The sequence below is a fragment of the Lutjanus erythropterus genome, chromosome 10 (assembly GCF_056507025.1).
Source record: "Lutjanus erythropterus isolate fLutEry1 chromosome 10, fLutEry1.hap2, whole genome shotgun sequence".
NCBI lineage: Eukaryota > Metazoa > Chordata > Actinopteri > Lutjaniformes > Lutjanidae > Lutjanus > Lutjanus erythropterus.
In genome coordinates, this window is record NC_139326.1 from 35,783,904 (window position 1) to 35,793,280 (window position 9,377).

Consider the following 9,377-nt stretch of genomic DNA (forward strand, 5'->3'; position numbering starts at 1 on the left):
TTGTTTGTCTTTCTTTGTTCTGTTGCACTCATATGCAAACCTCTCCATTCCTGCAACAAATCTCCCCCTTTGGGATCAGCTCCTCAAATGTTTGAAAGTCTGTATATTTATGTCATGTCCTTGAGCCATTCTTAGGGTGTTTTTGTTCCCACTCCTTTTCTTTTGTCTTATAGTACTGTAAAAATCAACTATTTGTTTCAACTCAAAAAGGTTAGTGTCCGGGCTGCCTAAAACTTTTGAAGTTGACTAAATTTGAAAAGACAAGTTGAGGTAATGCATTTCCAGTCTAATAAACTTGATATTAATTCAACTGTACTTGAGAAAACAGCTTCAACAGGCTTAAGATATTAACAACAACTCTTCAGTTAAACTGACAAACAAATCTGATTTCCCTGAATATTTTCCCAGTTTAAAGAGTCAGTTCTTCATTTCACACACACAAGGTGGGAGGGACTGAATTCAATACTTCATCATTGTGCAAATAAACAATCAGGACTTCTGTTAAAGTGTATCAGAGACTCAGGATTGTTTTCCACTCTCAACTCAACTAATTTTTTTGGCCAATTTTTCAGCAAAAAAATCCTTATGGATTTTATATACATGAAATATATGTAAATTATGAAATATTTTTATTTGCTTCAGTTCTTTTTTTTTCATTTCTAAACTTGCTCTGTGCCAGAAAACAGCCTTGTCCCAGACAAGAATTCACAACTTCAAAGAATTTAGAAATGTGTTAAAATCCTTCAAAAATCTAAAACCAACAATACCTACTGGTAACTTGGTATAAAAATGTGCTAAAAATGTTGGTTCTTTATCTCTGTCAGATTTTCCATCTGACATCTAGAGTTGATAAAACATTTAATCACTGGGAAGATGGCCAGTTACAAGGTTTAATAGCCAAGAATTTGATCTTTTAAATATAATTTCCAGCCTAATCGAATAGTTAAAATCAAAACCTCCACAATATACAGTTTAGTTTAATTAAGTTTAATTAACATCAAATAAAACTTGCGTATTTACATTAAGTTAATGACAAAAGATAAGTTGATTCCACTTTATTCCTGTATTATTTTTTTTTCAGTGTGTATGTGTCAGATAAAATGATGTTTTCTTCATGTCTCCTGCAGTAGATCTTGGCTGCTGAAATGCTGTTAAGAGCTTGAAGATGAAGGCTCAAGCTGCATTAGCTTACACACATGGCTGTTATTTATTTGCGCCACGTGCTGCTGCCGCCCAAACTGGAGCATGCGGGGGATGATGCCTGCCCTGCTGTCTTTTCTGCTGCAAAAACATGGACTTACAGTCAGCAGATCTTTACTTTAATGCTTAAATTCTGAACATTATCACTCCATTAGTAATGCAGTGTGCATACTGGCTCCCTAATGCTGTGCATATTGAGTGACTCTTGACCTAATTTCTGCGTTTCAATCTTTATCTCCCACCCGCTGCACTCCAATTCTCCTCTTTGTTGTTGTCACATTTCATGATGCGTTTCACGTGAGGTCAAAGAGGCCCGGGCTCAGATAAGAGATTTTCTTTTTCTTTTCTCCACGGATATTTGCTCTCACTCTATTATCTGCCTCAGATGTGAATGCACGAGACCTATAGAGGCGGGTGAACTCATCCACGGGGCTGGTTTTCTCCTACAGACAGACCGGTTTGAACCAGCCTGAGGCTGATACTAGCCGAGCTCTCAGTTCCACATCCAAGCAACCACAGTAAGCACTATTAAACCTCTCTGAGCTCAGAGAATTTCCTACATTACCAGCTGATCGACTTCCTCTTAATCTGTCTAGTTTCATTCCTATTAATCAGCAGAAATGCATGTTACAGCTTCTTTTTTGTTCTTTAACTTCATTTCCGTCATGAGTTATTAAAAATACACACATCATAAATTTTGCTTTTGAGCGGTCGCTTTTGTTTGGCCGCCTTGAAACTGGCGACGCCTGGCAGGAAGAATCTCTTAAAGCTACTCCCAACCTTTCAGTCAGTATCACTGCAGTCTAATAAATGCCTAATGATGGGAAATAAGCTGTGTTGTGCATAAGTGATGTTTTCCTCCCTGTCTCAGCAGCAGTCTGACTGAGACTGTCTCAGTCTGTCCGTCACACCTCTCGGGGATGAGTCATTTTCATGGTTCCTTTGTGTCTGGGATTGAGAGATGCGGTGGCTGGTGCAAAGAAGGACTTTGGACCAGCCCAGTATCACAGATGTTCTTAAAATAGTCACAAAATGCAATCTACAGATAAGTATGTATGGACATGACGCTTCTTGAACTTACAACAGACGCTGCTCAAGCAATGTGCAACTAAGCTGGTAAAAACTATATATTTCATTATAAAAAATGAAAATGATTCAAATATATATCTCACCGTACCAGAGGCAATGTGAGGCAGCAGAGCAACTTTGTGGGTGTTTTATATGTAAAACAATCAAATTAAGTGTATCTGTCAAGTTAAAATGGTCTAGTTAATAAATTTACAACTTGTTTTTATAACCTATGCTTCCAAAGGGGGCATAACCAACTGCTTTATCACTTGACAAAACTCAATATGCACACAGTGAAGCCAAAAATCTCCTCAAAACACAGCTTTTACCCTGCAAAGACCACTAAAGCCTGCAACAGGTTAAAAAACCCTGCTCTATTCTGCCTACATGACGCATTCTGTCCGTGTCCCATGCATTTCAGCCATAGAGGTATCGAAGACTTTTATTTTGAAAAAACAGCATGTTACATATGTATTATTGTTATTGAATGACGGTGCATTAATTTGAAAGTCGTCAAGAGTAAAATGGAAAATCTATATCTAAATCTTCCAGAAAAGTGACGTTGTGTAAAACACAAATAAATACAGAATGCAATGAAATGCAAAAACTTCTGGACCTATAGTCAATTGAATACAGTACAAAGACAAGATATTTAATTTTCAAACTGATTAACTTATTGTTTGATTTTTGTTTGTTTTGTATATGTATACACTTATTCTGAATTTAATTTTTAAAAAAAGTTGGAATGTCCAAACTGTGGGCTGTATATTAAATTTTGTGACACAAACTGCAGAATGACTGCAGGGAGGACAAAGTCTCAAATAAACACTTTTCCTCCTAAAAAAAAAATACAGTTGGGTCTGTAAGTTGCTTAGAACTGGATGAGAATATTGATTCTTTGTTTGTCCGCTATATATGAAGCTAAAGCATCAGCTGATTAGCTTAGCTTTTTGGAAACAGGTGGAAACTGCTAGCTTGGCTCTGCTCAAATGTTACAAAATCTACATACCAGCACCTGTAAAGCAACGTCTTAAATCTAGATTGTATAAATCTGCATAAGACCCTCAGGACAGTTTCCAGATTGTAAGCCAGCTAAGCTAAATGGCAGCTAGCTGCAGCGTAGCATACAAACATGAGAGCAGTACCAATGTTTTATCTAACTCCTGGAAAGAAAGTGAATAAGTGTTTCCAAAATGGAAAAACTGCTTCTTTAAATAAATTTAAACACCTAAGAAGCCTAAGTGTCCACTTGAACTGCATATTTTGTGCACTTCCAAAGCCACAAATTTCTGTAAACACTGTTTTTAAATGTTTAAAGGAGCAGTGTGTAGGATTTAGTAGCATGTAGCAGTGAGCTTGCAGAACACCTCATCTCACTCTTGCCTTCCATGCACACATAGAACCCATGGTGGCCACAGAACATGCAAAAAACACAAAAGTTTGTCTAAATGTAGTAAATGGCTGTTGTGTAAAAGTAATGTGATTCTTATTTTCAGATAACTACACTAATGAAAACGCACTATTGAATGTTATATTCCATTTCTGCCATATTCTGCCAATAAACCCCGCTAAATTTCACACAATGTACCTTTACCCGAAAGGCAATATACAAACCTCAGACTGGACATTCGGGAACACTCAGCGTGACACTTCCTATCAAAGGGTGTATTCTCTCAGATATATCAAGACGCCTGCCACAGATGACTTGTTCATCACTCCAAACTTGCGTGCTCCTGCCTCCGGTCTCTCTGATATGACCTTGCCCTCCCGCTACCATGAACAATGGGCCTGCTGTCGGCCGGCTCCAGCACTTTCCTTTACCTGGCGCTGGACCAAAGGACATTAATTCATGTGCTTCTCTATTGTATTGTTAAGTTAATGTGGGGTCAGCAGATTTGACAGTATTAGATCTGTCCATTTATTTAGAGGCAAACTACAAGACAGTGGTACTGGAAAACCCCCAGTGTCTTTGTTACTGTACTTAGATATTTTTCAGGTATCTGCACTTTACTTGAGTATTTATTTTTAGTTTTTCTACCCATATTTTAACTTACTTTCTACTCCTACTCCTTCTACTCCTACACAAACAGGCTCTTTACTTTAGTTTAAATGCACTTGAGGTGAATTCTTAATTATTTTTATTTTGCATCATTGCACGTGGCCAACCTCAGAACCTTCATTTCAACCCACATGGATGGGACAATAACACACTGAAGAGACTTAACAAGACACAAACAATGTGAAAGACATATCAAGACAAAAATGATGTAAAAGTGACAAAATGTATGACGAAACTGAAGTAACAGGACAAAACTATGTAAAAAATGTAACAGGACGAAAATGGTGTGAAAGACATAACAAGACAAAAACATTATAACAAAACAAAAATGATGTAACAAAACAAAAGTGATGTAAAAGACGTATCAAGACAAAAATGATGTATAAGATGTAACAAGACAAAAACATTATAGAGGATGTTATAAGACAAAAAAAGACGCAACAAGACGAAACAAGAGAGGGAGACCTGTCCATGGAGAAAAGGTGAGGTCCAGTCAGATAAATGTATGTAGAAATGTCCTGTTTTGGACTTTTTACTTTTATACTTTGAGTACATTTCAGAGCTTGTGCCTTTTTACTTTTACTGAGTAAAGATGTGGAATCACTACTTTTTACCATAGTTTTTTTTAAATGAACAAGTACCTGTACTTCTACTTGAGTAAAGAGTATGAGTGTGTTTCTCACCCCTGCTGTTCATTTCAGTTATGTTTTTTACAAACTGTGGGTGAAAAAAGCGTGTCAATAAATCAAATGTCAGGATACAAATGAGCCCCTTCACGCCTATCTCAATGCGATTGAATGCAAAATAATTACATCGTCACCTTTTCTGGTTAACTCAGCAGAGCGTGGGACTTGCCCGGGCTCCATAGTGATTGTTTCTGTCTTCAGTATAACAGGACGTTGCAGTTCCTTAAACACACTGAGTCACTGCTTGTTTGCTGCTGCAGTGTTATGGTGACCCAGTCAAACCCTGGCGTTGTCCTCCCTCTCTCTCTCTCTCTGCCTCCACCCACTGACTCTCTTGTTGCCCTATTGCCATGGAAACAGTAAGGTATCCGAGCTCCTGCTAAGCTGTCGGCAGCAGTGCATCCAGGGTTACCTCACCCAGGAGGGGAGGAGGAGCACTTTACTACGCTACTACTCATAATGGTAAACAGAAAGTGTAACAATGTATGTGTTTTACAGGTGTTTTGATCTGTATGCTGATCTGAGCTTTGACCTGTGTTGACATCAGGGTTCTTCTGTTGTGTACATAGAAAGCTATTTGATTCATAATCATTGAGCAATGTATCTACATCACTAAAGTGCTGGGCTTAGCTCTGTTTTAGCCTACATTACTTCACACAAAGACAATTTAAAGCAGAGGTTCTCAATTTATTCTCAGCAAAAGACCCCTTACAAGACAGAAAACATACTGATGAGCCCTTCATGTATGTCTCTTAAAATAATCTGATAGTCTATTTTTTAAAACACAAGAACAATGTATTAGATATTTATTATTATTATTAGATATATTATTCTCTCTTCATGGTCTGTGCAAACATAAAATAAAATGTGGATTTTTATTATTTTAAATAATATACAATAAAAATACAAAATATATATGAAAGTAGTCCTTATACTGTAAAATGTGTGCTGTGGAGAGGAAATAGTTTGTGTAAATAAGCAGGTCTAATGATTGCTAAAAGTGTAATCATAAAATTAGTGTAAGCTATAATGAAGCTTTTTGTAAATAAATACATATTTTTTTTTATATAATGATAATAATAATAATAATCACTGTCGTACCAGTGTGTAGGATTTAATGGTATGTAGCAGTGAACTGGCAGATTACAAACACGTCGTCTCACTCTCCCTTTCCTCGCTTGTAGGAAAACCTGTGGTGGAAAAAATGCAAAAACACCCTACTCTGCCTTCAGTTCATCTTGGAGTCAGTGTCTGGTTTGTCCATCCTGGGCTACTGTAGAAACATACGATGCAGTTTTATGTTCATTCTTTTCATGATGCTTCATTCATCGAGGACATGACCTAAACAAAACCTGTGACCTGAACAGTGAGTGTGGTGACGACACTGCACTCAAACTCAAAGTCAGAATCTATTTTCTGGCTTTGTACTCTTGGTGAAAGAACACATAATCACTGACAATGGTTCTTAACATCTATCTTAAAGCGACGTCAACATGGACAGATGTAAATTGAAGGGGCTGTTGGCTGCTCCGATCAGTTCCCCTGTCCACTCTGGCAAAGACAGCTCCTCCTACTGTCATTCCTTTATAAGTGATGGTGGAAAACATCCACAGTCCTTGCTCTGTGCAGTGATGTTTTCCAAAGTTCAGCTGAGGTTAATATGAGGATTCAGCAGCAGTCTGAGTTCAAAATTCCTATTCAAACAACAATTCCCATTGTATTTTTAATAACAAGGCAAAGAGTTACCCTGCGGCTCATTCTGTGGGCTGTAATTAAAGGGCCAGAGTGTAGGAGTCAGTGGCATCTCGCAGTGAGCTTGCAGATTGCAAACACATCATCTCGTGCTCCTGTTCTACACGTGTAGGAGAACCGAACCAAAACTCATGCAAAATGCAATAGGCCGTATCTGGAGCCAGTGTTTGGTTTGTTCATCCTGGGTGAGTGTAGAACCCTGGTGTTGGATCATGGCTGCCTCTGGAAGAAGGACCCATGCCTTCTGTAGATATAAAGGGCGCATTGTAAGGGAGGGAAAACACAACAATTCTTATTTTCAGGTGATTCAGCAATGATTCTTCCAATAATTCCCTGCAAATCTTACACACTAGACTTTAAGTACAACAGTGCAGCTAAATGCTAACATACTAGCATGCTCACACTGGCAGTGCTAACATGCTGCTGTTTGGCGAGTCTGTTAACTCATGGATGTTCTAATAAGAAGTTGATACAGCACGCAAAGATGGCGCCTACTCAGCACAATGAAAAATTCTCTCCTGGTGCACACACCAAAAAAGTCCTGTTAGGATGCTAACTTTCACTAATTACCTCTAAACGCAAATTTGGAACTAATGATGGCACTCTGAAAAGTTAAGAGATCACAAAAGTCAGTAGAGTTCATCCTCTAGTCAAAAATGTTGGATGAGGCTGACTAAAGTCATTGTAATTCAACCACTGAGGAACATGAATGTCTATGCAAAATTTTACATCCACTGGTTATTGAGATATTTCAGTCTGGACCAAAGTGCTGGAGCAGCCGACCATCATTTCCATCCATGAAAATAATATAATAAACATGTCCCTCATTAATGAAGTTTTATGTTGATGTTTTGAAGACACTGTTATATATTCTCATATAGAATAATATGTGTGGAAGACAACAACAACAACAAACAACAACAAGCTCTGGGTGAATTAAGGGCATCAGAGCCATAACAATCCACTGTAAGAAAATAAACTATTTGTTTTAATTTAAGAAAATTAGTATGTGGGCTGCCTTAAAATTTTAAGTTGACTGAAACTGAAAAGACGAGGTAATTTTATAATGATTTCAAACAAATAAACTTTTCTGGTCAAATAAACTTGATATTAAGTCAGTCTGTAGTTGAGAAAACATGTTCAGCAAAGTTAAGATTCAGTTCTTCATTTCAGTTTTAACTCTCAAACACTGCATGCTGGGAAGTCTGCTAATGAGCTGATCATGTTTCTTTAGAAACTAAATATGAGTTGATAGAACTCTGTATAATTCATTCATTCAACTGATCATTCTGAGTCACTTCAAGTTACAAAAACTGATGTTTATAAGTTCTGAAAAGAAACATTGAAAATTTGAATTAACTTCAATAAATAAATCTTGTATATTTACATTATGTTAATGAGAAAAGATTAGTTAATTCTGCTAAATTCCTGTATGATTTTTTTTATATGAACCCATCAACCTGGAGCTGTAAAGAGGCCACAGTGGTCCATGGAACGTCCCCATCCTTCAGCACCCTGACCTTAATATGATCCACCTGATCCAGTGAGGCCTGTGCAGGCAGGCTCAGCTCAGGCTCCTGACCGGGGAGCATCGAGTGGACAGATGTACAGTAGATTTGGCCTCGGGCCCCTGCGGCGCAGCCAGCCGTGAACCGAGCGGCGGTAGCCGGATTGAGCCGGTTCAGTGTAATGGTGCCTCGGTGGGCTCAGCGCTCCGTCATTTAATCTGCATGCACAGACCGGTCCCTGAGGGGGTGGGGGGAGGAGGAGGAGGGTGTAGAGCAAGTGAGAGAGGGAGGAGCAGAGAGAAGAGGAAACATGAACTCTGCATTGCGTGCAAGTGTTACCGCCTGGTCTATTGTGGCTCTGATGCTGCTCACACCAGCAGGTTGTGAAACTACTCCACCCCGCCGTATTAAAAGAAAGCCTGGCAATTCCGTTTTGTGCAGGTTTCAAAACAATTAACTTTAGATGGTTCCCATTTACAGTAAGTGCAATCCATGTAAGAAATGAGCAAGACATAAAAACAAAAGAAGAAGCAGCTGTACAACTTCACATTAATTTCACTAAAGTGTATTTTTTAAGTGTGTTTGATGATTACATTGCAAGAAAGTCTAAACCACGCTGGGTTTATAGTCAGCTTGCAATGTGTCACGATGTTGAATTCTACCCAATTTGACTGTTTTCTGGGAAATCTCACCAAGATTAGCATTTCAAAACTATTATTTACAATTTATTTTCCCTAATTGGCCCACTTTTTATTGCCTCAGCCGGACCTCCTGCCTGCACTATGCCCTTACAACAACAACAAATTCTCTGATGGTATTGTTGTTTTTCATGAGTCAAAGTTTACCTGTGTTACCATCAGCCAATCAATCATGACACCCACAGTGGGACTTTGCATCAGGCAAAGGTCAGGGCCCCATGAAATGCCTCTTTTTTTTTTCTTCAATTTTTGCTTATTAAAGCTACTACAAGGAACTTTCATATTTTGTTGATTTGGGGGTGGGGGGGGTGGGGGCTGTGCGGGAAAAAGTGACCACCATAACAAGCACAACATATAATGTCATGGTAAAAATCTTCTCCTGCTTCTTTTTAACTGGCTAATCTAC